Raw genomic sequence first — 17127 nt, 5'->3', positions numbered from 1 at the left:
GAATAAATTAAAAAAATGGAGATTTAGTCTTATGTCTAACGAGTATGATCAAAGATAGACTCAATTTTAATAACTCAATTTTTGTATGATTCTTAGATAGACTCAATTATTAGAAGTTCTAACGAGTATGATCAAAGATCTTTGTTACAAAGTCTTCTTTTAGTGATGGGACTTAGTGATGAGACTTGATAGAAATATTTAATTGATATGTGATAAATTAAAAATAAATCAAAATAAATCAAATATATTAAATTAAAATTTAAAAAGTTAATTTGAATTATTAATAATTTAAAATAATTAAAATTATGTATTATTGAAGTGAATTAAATTAAATTACTTTAAATTGTATAGTATTTCAGTTAATAGACATGAGTGTCATGTCTTGAATTATAAGTTTTAATTTTTTTTTTAACTAAGTTTTAAATTTTTTAATAGTTTGGGTTTTTCCTTTTGTCGCATTTAAAAATTTTATATTTTTCAATTAAATTTTTATCATTTAATTTTTCTGTTAACGATCGAGTTTGTAATTTGTTTTGCTAAATTAGTAGTATTAGTCCAACTTCAGTTTTGTTATGTAATTTTTCAAACACGGTATTTAAATTTTTATTTTACTTTCTTTTTTATTTTCATTTACTCTTATCCAAATTAAAAGTCTATCTATTATATTAATTATACACCTATTTGAAAACTAAAAAAAAATTGTAAAATGATGAAACAAGATAACATATGTTATCCAATTAATAAAAAAATTAAATAGTAAGTACTAAATTTAAAAGTATAACTTTTTTAAATACTTAATAGATAGAAAAATCAATAAAATTTCAGTTAAAAACACCCAAATTTATGAAATACTTAAAATTTAATTAAATTTTTTATTTTTAATCATTTAAAGTTTTTATTTATACATTTTAAGTCTGTTTGATGTCTGGTTGACAATGTCAAATGAAAAACATTATTTGGTTCGGCCCGTCTCTTGCCTTTGTTTTCTAGGTATTTGTGCCCCAATAGCACGCTTCAAATAAAATAAAAAGAAAAAGAATAAAAATATATTAGTCAAACAACACGTGTTTGAAAATGAAAGTTTACCATTTATTTAATGAGGCTAGCTGATGCACACTGTTTATAAATGAAAATGCAGTTTAATATTTTTTATTATGAATAATAACCATCTCTTACAAAATTATAAATGCACGTGAAATATTAAAACTATAAATTAAAACTTACTTTATTGCTAGTACAATATGCATTCACTTTCTATAAATATAAATGCTTATAGTTTTATTTTGAAATATTTATTTATTGTTAATTTAATCATAATTTATAAATACTTTATTATATTTAATTCTAATTTGAGGCATTTAAGTATTGACTAAATAATAAATAAAATTTAAGGGTTGTGTGAGTCGGATTGAATAAGATTTTTGGCAAATTTATTATTCATCTTACTGAAGAAATATCGGTTTGGTTGAGTTTTTTCAATTTTTTGTTTTATGTTATCTTCCATTCAACTTGAATTAGATTCAATTGAATTAAATTTTAAAAGAATATTAAAATTATATTTTTTTAATAATTTTAAATAAAAAAATAATACAATTTTCACAAAAATTAATTCAAAATTTGATGTCCATTGTCCAAACTAATTCAAAACACATTACAATTATCCATAATATAGGTTATAAGTTTTGCATCAATTAAATATAAGACGATTTTAAAATATATAAGTAGGTGCAAACCTTATTTTACAAGTCTTTTTTATCGAATTGAGTTAAATTTAAAGTTCACTTTTTAATATGATATAAGAACTATTTGTAGAATCTATTTTAGGAAGATTTCTTGTTTGTTGAACATATTATTATATTCATTATCGGACCGCTATGAGATATATCTCTAACATGAGAAGGAAATCTCACTTTACAAGCCAGTTTTAGAAATTAAGTTTAAAGTTTACTTCTTAAGATGATATCAAATTTATGAACTTGAGTCTAATCTAGTGAAATTTGTTTTTTGTTGGGTGTATTGTTTCATTCGTTATCGAATCACCCATTAATATATAATCTCACATACGAGATGTATATATCTCGATGTGAGGGAGTGTTGGAAATCATGTATCGATTAGAAATAATATCAATTCATAATACGTAAATGAGTACAAACTTCACTTTACAAGTCAATTTTGTAAAATTGAGTTAAATTTCAAATTTATTTCTTAACAATATGATTATTCAAATAATTTTTGAATTAAATAGCGAGTCATTTATATGAAATTCATCATCAATTCATATATGAGATAATTCATATACGAGTGAGTTAATTTAGATGAGGCCAAGTTGAATTCTATCATAAATAAAATTTAACATAATTTAATTTAATTATTTTAGGTTATTATAGGTCATGTAATCTAACCTAATGAATTTGTTATTAAAATCTAATGATAAACCAATTTTATGGAATTAAATTAAATTTAAAATTCACTCTTAAATAATATAATTATTCCAAAAAGTTTTAAATTAAATATTCAATCATTTATATTAAACTCATAATTCATGTAAGAGTGAGATGATATAGATTGGATCAAATTGAATTCTATCGTAAATAAAATTAAACAATTTAATTAAATTAGATTAGGTAATGTTAGATCATATAATTCTAATGAGTACTCCTAATAAAATTTAAGGTTTCATTGTTTTTCTTTGCATTTTGTTTTATTAAAACATAATAATAAATAAATTAAAATATTAGTTGAATTTTTTAGCATGAATACACTAAAATTAGAACATTTGGCCTTATTCAAAATCTCTTTTCACTACATTAACAGTCATATGTTATTTTCTAGCTATTTTATAAATGATTAATTAAGAAGAAAAAATGGATTTAATATAAAAGTTCATAAAACACCTATTGCAATACAAGGATAGGCTTTTTAAGTCACAATAAATATATATATATATATATATATATATTTTACCAAGTTATTTCAATAAATAACTTCATTCAACCAAGTTAATAGTTTGTAATTATTAATCATAGTTACTTGTTAACTCGAATCAACAGCTTATATTATTTTAGTATATATAAATATAATAATTATTGAAAATATATATATTTGTCTCGGTCTCTTTTGAGCAAGGACATTGAAGGCTGAAATGAACAATTCCACTTTTATTAATTTCTATTATTTTTAAATTATGTTTCATATTCTAAAAATTGGTTGTATGCCTCAACTTCTTTCCAATTATTGCTAGGAGTTTAATGGAGGTGATAACATCAGTTACAGTCTAGTTGATAAACATATACTAAGAAGTTTCTATTATACTTTTTAAAATATATTTGTTATTGTTGAAATTTTTTTAAGAATTATAAAATTATGTAGACTATACTTTTTTGTTCATAAGTTTTAAAATGTTAATTAATAATAAAAAAAATAAGTTTGAGTATATGAATAACATATATTTTATCATTTTTAATATTATTATAAATTTCATATCAATTAAAAATTAAATTAAATTACAAATTACATATAAACTAAAATTATATATAACCTGATTATTGTATTCTAAAATACAAGTTAAAAAAATTATATCAACACATCTTTTCAATCATTATCACTATTGTTTGTTGTAGTGTTGTTATCTTATTTAGATAATTTCTATCATGTATTATTGGTCCAATAAGTTTGCTTTTCACGTGGATTAATCACTAACTAAGTAAAGTTAAAAGTCAAAATTAAAAATAATTGGTGACATTTTTATAAATAAATGCAATTGTTAGACATCGTTCAAAACTTTATGTTGAATATTAAGAAGTTCGACATCCTATTGAATAAATTTTGCAAAAATATTTGTTCCAAAGGTGAAAATATATTTACGTATGACATTGAATATTGTAGAATTAAACGTGAAAAGGTTATAAAACGTCGAATGTCCTAGCGTTAGACGTCAAAAAGTCAGTGAATTCAATAAAAATTTGAGCGAGAAATTGAAAATTCATTCACTTTATCTTAGAGCGCGAGACCCTTTTTTCTGCTCAAACTTTTCTCGAACGAAGTTTGACGACCATCATATGTAATTTTTCTTTTATTTGATACAAATACATGTTAATTAACTACTTTATGTATGATTTTTGTTTGTTTTAACGAATTGTTTTCGTGTTCTACCTTTTTTTTGGTTGAACTTGTTTGTTATTGATACTACATTGCATACTTTCTACCTTATAAAATATCAAAAATTGAAATTTATTGTTTTTATGTTTTTCAAGTCTTTGTAGAGTTGTAAAAAAAAATCACAATTAATTAAAAAAACAAAAAAATTAATTAACGTCTATTTAACGTTTCTTAATACGACGTTTTCGGCGTGAAAGACCAAAAATACACCGATGTTATAAGTATTTTTGTACTAGTGTCCGAATCAATTTGAGTTAAGAAACAAATTATTTATGGTATTTTAGAGAAAATTTTAGTAAATTATTTTATTTATTCGGAAAATAAAAGTATTATATTCTTTATGCATGCATGCTTTTTTTGAGGGGAAACTTCTAATTAGAAAAATAATGGACGGTTACATATTTATTTAATTAGCCATTAGTGATGTAAGGAGATTAACATTTTTAAGCAAAGAATCAAATTGAGTATTGTAACAAAAAGACAACAGAAGATGGCAACGACCTTAAACAAATCCGACACTACTTTAATTAATTAATTGAAATAAAATATGACTCTGTCTCTCCTTAAAGGATATGGTTTTTGGATTAACACGTATTTTAAAATCCTGATTAGTCTATAGTTGAATTTTTATTTAACTCTATTTTATATATGGATTAAATATTAGAACTACGATACATACATGCATTCTCATATCACTATTTTTCCTTTTAATTATTTCATGACTAGCTTTGGATATGAATAAAATAATTCATATTTATAAACTCATTATTTAGAAATTTATTTAGTTAAATATATTTCTAATTCCCAAACATTATAAAAAGTTACATTTTGTTTTTAAATTAAAATATAATTGTTTTTGTTCTTATACTATACGAGAGTTATGTAAAACATTATTTTTAACAAATATTACGAAAAAATTATATTATAGTTCAATATAAAATCTTTTTTATCATATAAAAAGCATTACAAATGTGGTTTATTAAAAAATGATATTTTAAATAATTTTCGTAAAACAAAATAAATATTTTATAATTTTATTTAAGAATAAAACATTTTGATTTCTCTTTCAATCTTCTCTCCCATTTTCATATGTGAGAGCATGAACAATACTATATTGATTCCTAAATATAAGATTTTAAAAAATTTGTTCACCTCTTTTTGAATTATTTCTGTTTACTATTTTATGAAGATACTTTTAATTGTTTGTAATAAGTACATTATACACTAGTACAATACATTAATTTCTTCTTCTATGAGGATAAAGAAATAATTGATACAAGCTAATTAGTTATTTTTCTGGCAAAAATTATAAGGGGTAGAGAGTTTGTGAAGTTAGAAGAATAAAATTAGAGTTTATTTCAGCAGATGGAACTCAAGCCCAATTTCTAAAACCCAAATACATCAGACTTCTCATGCTGGAAAATAGTGACAGGTAGAGTTCGAATTATTTTAAGAGGAATTTCGAGAAACATACATAAATTGTTAGTAATTTTAATGTCAATCCCTAAAGTAATCCGTTTTCTAATGAATGTGAATTAATTAAGTAGTTGTATATTTTGGAACAAGGTAGTTTTGCTTTACAGGGATTTAATTGTAAAATTTTACAATAAATCATCAGAATATTGGTCAGTGTATAACAATACTAATTATAAAAAATTACATTTACTAAAAGCTTTTACATTTTAGAAAGTTTTGGTGAAAAATTAAAACAACCATTTCACCTAGAAAAGTTTGACAATTGAACTTCAATCACCAAGAGTTATTGATCAGTGTATAACAATACTAAAATAAAAGTAATTTAAAATAATAAAAAATATGTTATTAAACATTAATATATTAATTTTGATGAATTAAATTATTTTTAAAGTAAGGAAATTGCTCTGTACTCTCTGATCAAGTTATGTTTTGCACCAATTATAATTTAAATTCTAGAATTGAGTTATTATTCACTAATTATACAAATTGTAAGATTTATCTTTCCGCAAAACATATAAGGGGTAAGTAAAAGTGTGAAAACGACTAAGAGTGAGAATACACAGGGATTCAAATGGCAGACTTATATAAACAGGTGGATTGATTTGCAATTTTGATGATGAACTTTTTTTTTCTTAAAGAAAACTTTATCATTTATGTTATTTGGATTGATAAAAAAAAACAAATGAAGTAAAATTACATTATTTTCCATAATTTAGATCATTAAAAATATTATAAAATGAATAAAATAGGATCATCTTTTATTTCATCGAATACTTTTGTTCTTTTAATTTGTAATATATGCTTCTTTTTTTGTTTCAAGGTGGACCTAGGGGCCCAAAAAAATCTAGAATACATTTGACTTTTTTTCTTTTCCTTGGGTTGTATGAAGATTATTGGTTTTACTATGTAAGACACAAATACTTGCTGGAAAATAGAGACTACAGAGTATACACTTATAACTTTGACACTGAGATAAAGAAACCCAGAATAATCATATCTGCATTAGCTAGATTAAGTTCAATTATGTGCTACAGCTAAGTTATACATCCAAATTGGAAGAACATTTTCTAAGAAATTTAATCAATTATTATACTAGGAGGAAGGTACACATTTGATTCTTGATGCGAATATGTAGCAAGCTTAACCGTAAAACAATCAGTAAGGTTGTACCTTCTATGTGCTTCTGTAAATCCCCCACAGAGAACTTGTTCTGCCCAATTCTCTATGTCCTTGTGTCCATCTGAGGCATATGCAGCTGCAAGCAATTGGTCCATGACTTCAGATTCTATCTGTAAGGCTACTTGTCATCACATTCACCACTCTATCCGCAAGTGCATCAAAATTAAAAGGTTTGAAAATAACTGTTTCATCAACCAGTTTATACAAATCTTGCAACCAAAGGTTTTGGATCTCAGTTGATGCATGTTCCAAGTTCACATCATTCATATGTTGAACTTGAGATTCATTCTCTTCTGCTGGAAGATTCAAATCTAAATGCAAATTTGGTGCTGTGTGTACTCTTTTAGCCTTGTCTGAGATTAAGTGCTGATCTTGAAACTCATTGTAGCTAATGAAATTTCGTTTATTTGCTAAAACTGGATTGGGAATGTTATCTATTGAACCATCACAAACACTAACACTTTGGCTTTTGATGTCTCCACTCACATGTTCAACTGATATTTTTATAGCCCTCCCTTTTACCTTTGGTATTCTCTCGGAACAGTTGGACGGTTCCCTTGTTTGGTGACCAGTGAAAGAAGTCACAAATATTGCATTGTTTACACCCACTTCTCTTCCACGTGAGTCAGTTAGCTTTCCTGTTTTCATGGCTTGAGACAAACCATTTTGAACTAACACATCAGCCTCGTCTGCATTTTCGAGAAAGACCACAGAGAAGGGGTTCTTGCAATATTCACCTACAATTAAATCAAGAGTAGTCTTTCCTCTGAATTTCACATTGCATCCTTTCATTTCTTTAGAACTTAGATCCACAAAAATATATCTATCCCGGCTTCCATACAAGAACTCAGCCAGAGTAACAGCAATTTTCTTTTTACCATTCCTATCTGGTCCAACAAAATTCATCCACACGTCACCCCTATGATTTGCACCAACCTTTTTTGTATGGCTGCCAGCTATTGTTTTGCTGATGACACTAATGGCTTCATCTTGCCAGCTAACCTCCTGAGTAAGGACATCGTAAAGAATTTTGGGATTCCTTGGATCAACCTTTCTACAAAAGTCAAAACTTAAGGTTGGTGGCTGGGATGGAGGCTTCAAGATATTTCCACCAGCAACATTAACTTCTGAAGAAAATAAACTTGAGATTTCCTTTGGAGGTTCAATTGTAAATTGACTGGAAGGTTTGTTAGATTTATCACTGGAAGGAGAGGAGCACATTCCTAATCCCAAATCACAAACAATGGAAGTGTACATGTTGCATGATCCTAGATCACTTGAATCCAAACGTTCCACTTTCTGGAACTTCTGTGAAAGTTTTGGAGTATACTTCTCATGCCCTGCATTGAAATCCAAAGGAAAAAAACTGCGTGATTGTGATGTGGAAATCGTTTGCTTACCAACAGGCACTTCTGAGTTGATATTGATGTACTTACTTGATGTGAGTGTAAGTCTGTTGCTGGTGTTGCTAGCATCTTTTTCTTTATTGTCACAATATTGGAACGCCATAACTGTTGGAGTGTTATTTGCATCAGGGAATATTTCATGCAGATTCTGGCACCTCTTGTCCAAGTTCTTATGCGTTGCAGATTCACTACTATTCCACACGACACCATCATCTTCTATCTGCACTGAATGGAAAAAAAGTGGTTTAACTCTCCATGCAAATAAGGCAATCTCTGGTCAATTAACAGATAATCCGAAGGATGTTATGTGAGACATGAAGGTCAATTGATGATAAGCTATTACTAACTATTAAAACAAGGAGGAGCAAAATTAAGACGGTAATGTAGCTCATTCAAGTCCTTGAAAATCATGAATTACAATGAGAGTAGGTCAATTTAATTTCTCAATTGAACTAGCCCTTAACTTTAGTTTCCTATTATTTTCTGTTTTGGGTTGGAAAATTACTCCTCTCAATAATTTGAGCCAGAATGTATGCAAGTACTACACACCTTAAGATTTAATCCTTTTGCTGATCCTAATTCTGAAATGTGCAATCGTGGAGGTAAGTTAGGCAAGCAAAGATCAACAGTTGAAGCAGCGAGAGTACTCGGTTCACACCTTTCACCATATTGATGGCAAACACATTAAAATTAATCAAACCAGGAAATAAAGAAAAGAAAAAAAAAAGCAATAGCAAATGGCACAAATGAATCCATTTTGCATTGTTCCTGTAAATAACTCAGAATAGTCCAACAAAAAAATATATATAGTTTAGAGAAAATTTCCTATCGTGTAAAACTAGTTACTGCGTCATAGAAGCAGAATTCTAATTGCTGAGGATGTGATCATGGTGATGTTACTAAAGTAGTGTTATTTTTTTTTCCAATTTTACTGAAATGAGTATCTTTGTTTTTAAGTTATCTACAGCATAAGTTGTGATTACATGACATGATTTTATTTGAAAAAAGTCACGTCTAACTACATTTTTTTTTTGCTTCAAATGAAATCGTGTTCGAACTAAATGATTTTCATAAATTTGGCAAACTCGTGTTTCATAAACACAACTTCAGTTTAATTAAGATTGAAACTAAAGTTGTCGATGCTAGCCACGATTTCACTGTTGTATTTTTCTCTGTCCTTCCGTGTTCGTAATGTTACGAAAGTAGTATAATTTTTTCCAATTTTACTGAAATATAATTTAAACTTACCTTTATGGGTAAGTGATATTTCCATAATACAATTTCATTACAAAAGAACCATAATACCAAAATACAACTTTAATTAGAAACCGTGTTTAATAATTCTAACAAAATTATGTTATATAAACACGATTTGAATTTAATTAGAATTGAAGCTAAAGTCGTGGCCAAGTTGTGGGTGTTGGCCAAGACTTTATTGTTGGGTTACCTTCCTGTGCAAAAAAGTTATGAAGATAGTATAATATTTTTTTTCTCCAATTTCATCAAAATGTATATTTATATTAAAAATTAACCATATTTATCGGTAGATTTTTTTTCTTTTTGAGAGAGAAAATTAAACAACAAATGTGACACCAAAACAATATAATTATACCGAAAGGTTGAAAGTTAGGCGAATCGAGTCAATTATCGTTCAGCATAGTTCGATTTAAAATTAATTAATCAATTTAAAGTTAAAATTTCGCTCAAGTGATATGAATTTTATTTTAAACTCAAGTTTAATTTAATTCAATGATCATGAATCATTCAATTTAGCTTATTAGCTTACAAGAACTTAAAATAAAAAAAATGCATAATTTTTTTTTTGAATATATTATGCCATAATTACAAACAAAAATAAAATTTGTCGATAAACTTAAATTTATTGACAAATTTTAGTGATAGGTTTTATAACTTAAATTATTGACAAAAGCTTTCGTTAATAATGATTTTGTTAGTAAAATTTGTCGATTATATATGTTGGTAAATTCAAATTTGAATGAATAATAGATACTTTTAATTGTTTGGCATTTTATCGATCAATTATGGTGATAAATTGAGCAATAAATTTCTTGTCCAACATCAATTTTTTTTATATATTATAAAGATATGAGTAAGACAAAGAAAATAAGAAGATCAGGAAGATGAAATCAGAGTTGGTAGATGCAGGGACAACAACACCAGAAACGTGACGATGACAATAATGAAGGCATGACGAATGATGGTGGTGGTTTGATGGTGACAATGACATAAAGGTGTGAGGGCGGTGATTGTCTTGGTTAGAGGAGGTTGAGAAGAAAGAAGAAGAGAAAGAAGAAAAGAATGAGAGAAGGAGGAGCAAAAGGATGAGTCAGAGTTGATGACAATTGACGCTCCAGTGATGACAGAGATAATGGACATTAACAGTATGTTCACTTGATATGAATTTACTATTCACGAGCAAAGAAAGCGAAGATTTAGAAGATATTTCATGTTCGCTTTAAAAGAATTGTGAGCGATTGAAAGGAAAGATTTGCGTGCTATGCGAAGATTTAAGATGATGTATAATCAAATGTCTTTTTAGCCCCTTGCACTTACTGAATGTATTTTATTATCACTGTGTGAATGTATTACATCTTCAACCAAGAAACAAAAATAATAACTAATAATAATAATTAATAATAGTAATGATTATAATTAATAATAACGATAATAATTAATAATATTAATAATAATATTCATAATAATGATTTTTTTCTCTCATAATGATGATAATAATAATAATATTAATATTAATAATAATAAAAATAATAATATTATTAATAATAATTGTTATTATTATTATTATTTCAATTTACTAAATTACCATTTTTTTACATTTTAAAAATTAATTTTTATTTTTTCCCTCATAAATATTTTTACAATAAAATATAACATTAATAAATAACATTTTATATTACTTTAATAATTAGGAACATTTTGGTAATCTTTAATTTCTACCAATTAAACAAATTTTTAAATCTGTCACACCAATCAAATTCTACACTAATTCTCACACACTTTACTTCCAAATCAACTCTCAAGTATCCAGAAATGAATGAAAAGAGGAAAAAGAAGATAAAAAGAAAAGAAAAAAGACTAACTCGTAATTTTAACATACAATCAAAACCTATTGTATTTATAGACGAATTTTATTGACGGATATTTATTTATAAATTTATGCACGTGTGTAATTATCGTGCAAATTTTACAATATTTGTCAATAAATTTATTGATGATCACTTTTTTAACATTTTTTACCTTTAGTAATCCTTCAATAAAATCAAATTGTTGACAAATTTTTACTATTTTAAAAGAATTATTTCCGTCAAAATACACAATTTTCTTATAATGAGTATTGCCATAATAATACTCATAAAAAGTCAGTTGAAAAATTAAATTAAATACAATAAAATTAAATCAAATTATTTATGAATCATATGTATATAATATATTTATACAAGTCCTTTACATTTTCCCCCCTTATATTATATCGTTTACTACCAAGTCAAAATAGCACATTTTCAAAATAACTTTGCACCTAAATTAACCCGTACGTCTATCCATTACAGTTATTAGTTAAAAGAAAAGAGTGGAGTATTAGTTATAATTTTGATCTCTATGTATTTTAATTTATGTGAGATTTTTTTTGAATAATACTTATATGTGATTTTGATCTGTTTAAATTTAATTGCTTAGATTTAGTCTTTGTGGTTTCTAAGTTGTTTAAATTAAATCTAGCGCCCCAAAAATTGGTTCAGTATAACATAAATATATAGAGTTGTATCAACAAAAAAGAAAAACACAGAAGATGGCGAATTGGTGATATATGCCGTACCTGCGAGTGTGATATGATTGAGCAGAGAATGAAGAACGAAGAGAGAAAATTGGCAAAAGCTGCAAGTCCCAATCCTTCTCTATAGAAGGAAACCTTCCAACGAATTTGATAAAGCTTTCATAATTTGTAGCAGCAGCAATGAGCCATAACCTTCCATAACTAACTTCCAACAACTTTCCTAGCCCTACAACAACATACTTAACTGTCTCACTCTCACCCCAACCATTTTTCTCGTTCACCATATCCTCCAAATCTCCCACATCCACCACAATACCCTTCCCCACGCGCTGCTCCACCATATCACCAATCTCTTCAAACCTCCGACGCACACTCTCTTCCCCGCAGCTCCCGCTAACAAACTCCATAACCTCTCTTCCAATGCGCGTCACGCGCAAACTGCACAACTCCCGTAAAACGCCGCTGTTTTGCCTCTCCACTGCTTCCGCGAAGCTCCACAGCGCATCACGTGCACATGCACCCAGAAGCAAGGGATTTCTTCCCTCGTACAAAACACCGTTTTGGACAAGAGGATTGAGAAAGGAAGAAACATGATAGAATGAACAGTCAAATTGTACGCTTTTAAGCGTGTCTATTCACTCCTCAAAAATTTTATTTACTAATGAACGTGTAAAAAGTGCGACACTAATGTGTTGTTAAATTTTGTGAAACTTTTATCACATGTATACACCAATTTGTAATCATTTACAAACTTAAACTTTTCGTTCTTTAATTTGTTACTGATTTCATTTTCAAAAATCAAAATCACAACTTTTCTTTCTAAATTAGACTCTTGTATTCAATTATTTATTTGTATAAAATATTTATATTTTAGTCTTTATGTTTTAAAATATATCATTTTTAATCTCTGAACATAGTTTGAATTCGGACTTAAAAGATATCATACTTTAAAGTCATGTGTACTAAATATATAAATTTAATATTAAATTAAACAAATTATATAAACTAAACGTAGTTTTTACTCGCGTGACCAAGCTTCTTAACACAAAATCGTTTTTTCAATTACGACTAACTCAATTTTATAATTTTATTTATCACTTATCTATAGAAATTACACAAAAATAGTAAATTTTCCGTTTAGGAAAGAATGTATTTTGAATTTTCCAAGTTTAATTCACAAATATTAAAACATTAGTTCTATAACTATTTGAGTAGAATTTGCGTTCGAGTCTTTTAAACCCACAACCATACTATACTTTTAATTCGTTTTAATAGACAAATATTTGTTTGAAATTTGCTATAGTTCTCGTAATTTCAAGAGTTAAAAGACTATTAATGAATCTAGTTCAGATACTTAAATATGTATGTAAATTGTTATTAATTTTTTTATATTAGTATTCATTTTTTAGGAAACTGTTAAAATTTAAAATAGATTAAAAAAATGTAAGTACGTTTTAAGTATGAAAGTTATACGAAATTAAGAGAATAATAGAAGCTACAAAGTATGAAAATAATTAATTATTAATCTCCAACAAACCGTATACCTGCCTGCCTTCCGGGATAGCACCTCCGCGATCCTCCGATGATCGTTGTTGTCCTCGCCGGAGAAAGGGAAGGGGAAGCTCCGGCGAAGCGGAAGTTGTTGGTGCATGAGGCTAGTATGGGGACGATGGATAGCGAGTTTGATCTCAGAGCTCCGAAAACCCGCTTCGGCGAAGACGCGACTCACGACGGGGTCGTCGAGGATGGACAGGGTCAGGTGCCGCAGATCCACCTTAACGCAACAAGGCTGCTGGAGGTGCAAGTTCTCGGGCTTGCGGCGCTGCTCAGCTTGCGACCGCTTGATGGCGGCCATGAGCGAGTTCGACACCGGAGGATCATCGCCGACGCAAGAATCTGACGGCACACGGTCGAGTGACACACTGAGGGAAAGTTCGAGGGCTCTGTATTGGAGGCGCGTCCAGTAGACGGCGCTTCGGGCGCGTGTGCATGCGTCGCGCAGGGTAGAGGATGCCTGGGAAAGCATAGCAGAGACGGCGTGCAGTGAAGTAGTCTGGGCGTGGCCGCGCCGCCGAGCCACCGATACGGCGTCGTGGAGCGCCTTTGCGGCCTCCACCGTCAGGCATTGTATCGCAATAACCACCGGCGTAGGCATCGCCGACGTTCATAAAGCGAAAAAAAAAATATAAATAGTAACGGAAAATTCTCTTACGGAACTTAAAAAAAAAATTAAGAGTAAAAGAAAACGAAGTTTAGGATTGGAGTTGTGGAATTTATTTCATGTTTGTGAATGAATGCTCTCGTAAACTTTAAACTACATTACATTGCATGTGTGAGATATATAAAGAGGATATGAGACAGTTAGAAAACTAAAATTATATGTATTTGGAAAGTGCAAATTCCTGCTCCTAATAATAAGTAATTTGAACGATTAATTAAAAGTAGTTTTGAGTGTAAAAGTGGGATATGTTAGACCAGTTTGGGAATAGAAGGAAATGCTTTTTAGGGAGAAGAGGCCAAAATAGAAATGAAAGGATATATGTTAGAGCCTAAAAGGGAGCACACATAGTACTAAGAGATGTAAAGGAGAAAAGAATTATATATGAATTTGATTTTATGACATTTTTAGACGAAAATCAAAATCAAATTAGTAATTAAATATAAATTGTATTATAATTTGAGTGTTTTAAGATTTATTTTAGTATAATATTTGGGTTAATTTTTTGTTTATGAGAGTGAGTGTGTGTGTATTTGGTGGTGTTGGCTATGGTTGCTTTTGTGATGGAGAAAGAAAGGGAGATGCTACCTCCACTTGCTTTTTGGTGCATGACCCACTTTCCACATTCACTCTCACTCTACTCACGTTTCCATTTCTTATTTGTTCCTCTTTCTTCTCTTGTCTTTTCATTTATTTCACACTGTTTAATCATAAATTATGTGAAGTTTAAACGACTGTGTTCCCATTCTGCATTCAAGCTTCAATAAAAGTGTAATAAACATCTTTTCAAGAAAAATATCTTAGCTTAACAATGTCAACAAAACTGTTAAAAAAAGTAGCAAAAGATTCTTATCTTTTGGTTCAAAGAGACGTTAGTTGACTAGCTATTGCGAATAGAATAATGTTTGTGTAAATATTTCCAATCGCACATTTTCTTGAATTGAAATTTGATATCCAACGTAATTCCAAATCACGATTTCACATATAAAGGCCAACAAAATTTTCTTTCATTAAGACAAACCATGATTTTAACACTTGAAACCAATCGTCATTCGCAACGTATTGGATTCATTTTGCTCTCTTTTTTAATATTTTAACTTATTTTTAAGTTTTTATAAGCTCTCTGTAAATATATATGTAAACAGTTTATAATTTATATGAAAACATCATCTCCTCTTCAATAGTAAAATAAAATTTGAAATATTAAATTTACATAATAAGTCATTTTTTAAACATTTAATCAAGTTGTTTATTCCACACAAAATGGATGACCTTGAGTACCACAAAATGTTATTATAAGTATGGGCAATAGAATTTATAATATTAAAGAGTATTTTTTTACGTCATTCTAATTTATTTTTTGTTCTATGTTTATTTATATTTCAAATATTAATGATTAATTTCGTAAAATAACGAAATCTATTAAATAATTTGTAGTTCTTATACCTATAAATCTCAAATGAAATTATTGTGAAACAAAATTATATATATAAAAAATATAGAAATAAATATTTATAATTAAGTAAATTTATGTCCATTGTTTTAGTATTAGAGTCTGTCTAAAATATTAATCATTATAATTATAAAAACAAGCACAAGCTACTACTAATAAAATAATTTATATAAATCTCATCAATTATTCATCGATAATAATGAATCATGTCCATTGTTTATAAAATACACCAGAATAAATAAATGAAACAAATTCAAACTCAACAACTTTTAAAAATTTATATTCCTTTTGAGACCAATACGTAACTTAATATCAATATATACTTTCGCATTATACATCCGATCCCAGCTATCAGTATGAGCAACAATATTCATATGATTAAAAAAGTATATTTTTTTTGTCATGCTAATTTACTATTTGATTTCCTTTTATTTATATTTTATATTTTAAATATTAAAAATTAATTTTTTAAGATAATAATAAATTATAAAGAAATTATATTTTTATACCTATAAATCTCAAATGAAACTCCTGCAGAAATCATATATATATATATATATATATATAATGTAAATATTCAATATTATTATAATTTAAATCATTAATATTTACAAATTAAATTTTAATTATTATTTATAATAAAGTAATTTAACATTATAATAATTTTAATTTTTATCTAATTAAAAATATCAATTAAAAGCTTATAAAATAGTTATAGGATTAAATGTGTTCTAAATATTTATTTATAATATATATACAAACTAATTTTAAAAACAAATTTTTAAAAGATTAAAAATAAAATGTGATGGCAGCCCGTCAACTCCTCTTATAATTTATGATTTTTTTTTGGCGGGTCAACTAACCGATCCATTTTTTGTGGGCCTAAACGAGCCAAAAAATTCGTTTTTCCACCCCTAAATTTATCCGTGTGACATTCTAAAAAGCAAAGGTTACAGCTGACATGCATAGTAAATATTGTGTCCATATTATTTCTTGAATTTTGTTGACCATTGTTAAAATTAAAAAAATAAAAAATAAAACATCAAAATTAATATATTTTGAAAACACAACATATGAAAAATAGAGAAAAATTCAGCAGAAAATCTAAATTATATTGTGCCATGTTGAATGATGTGTAATAGTGTTTGTTGCTATAAGATTGTTTCTGTTTTTCTTTTGTTCAACCCACTAAAATTTGAAAAGGCCCTTCATAACCTTTTACTTTTGATTTCTTCAGAAAAAGAGATGATAGATAGACATCATGCAATTTGTTTTATTTATACATAGAGAAAATAAATTGTAACACCACAAATCCACAATTAACACAAGAAGAATTCCAAAATGCATAATTTTTTTTAACCTGCGTTATGAGTATGAATTATTTATAGTTAAAAAAATTAATTAATTTCATTGACATGATTTATT

At 27.5% G+C, this 17127-nt stretch overlaps 1 pseudogene across 1 annotated transcript; it reads right to left on the bottom strand.

The window, feature by feature from the left end:
• Nucleotides 1-6589: 6589 nt before the first annotated feature.
• Nucleotides 6590-14371, bottom strand: LOC124848020 (protein SMAX1-LIKE 8-like; annotated as a pseudogene). Its single transcript, XR_015780483.1, has 4 exons — nt 13576-14371; nt 12074-12568; nt 8770-8878; nt 6590-8440 (listed from the first exon to the last, which is right to left on the bottom strand). The product of XR_015780483.1 is annotated as a protein SMAX1-LIKE 8-like (transcript).
• Nucleotides 14372-17127: the final 2756 nt, after the last annotated feature.

Source organism: Vigna umbellata, chromosome 1 (assembly GCF_029865625.1).
Source record: "Vigna umbellata cultivar VRB3 chromosome 1, Vumbellata_1.0, whole genome shotgun sequence".
NCBI lineage: Eukaryota > Viridiplantae > Streptophyta > Magnoliopsida > Fabales > Fabaceae > Vigna > Vigna umbellata.
Note: the sequence above shows the minus strand (reverse complement) of the source record. Positions and strands in the feature narration are given on the sequence as shown.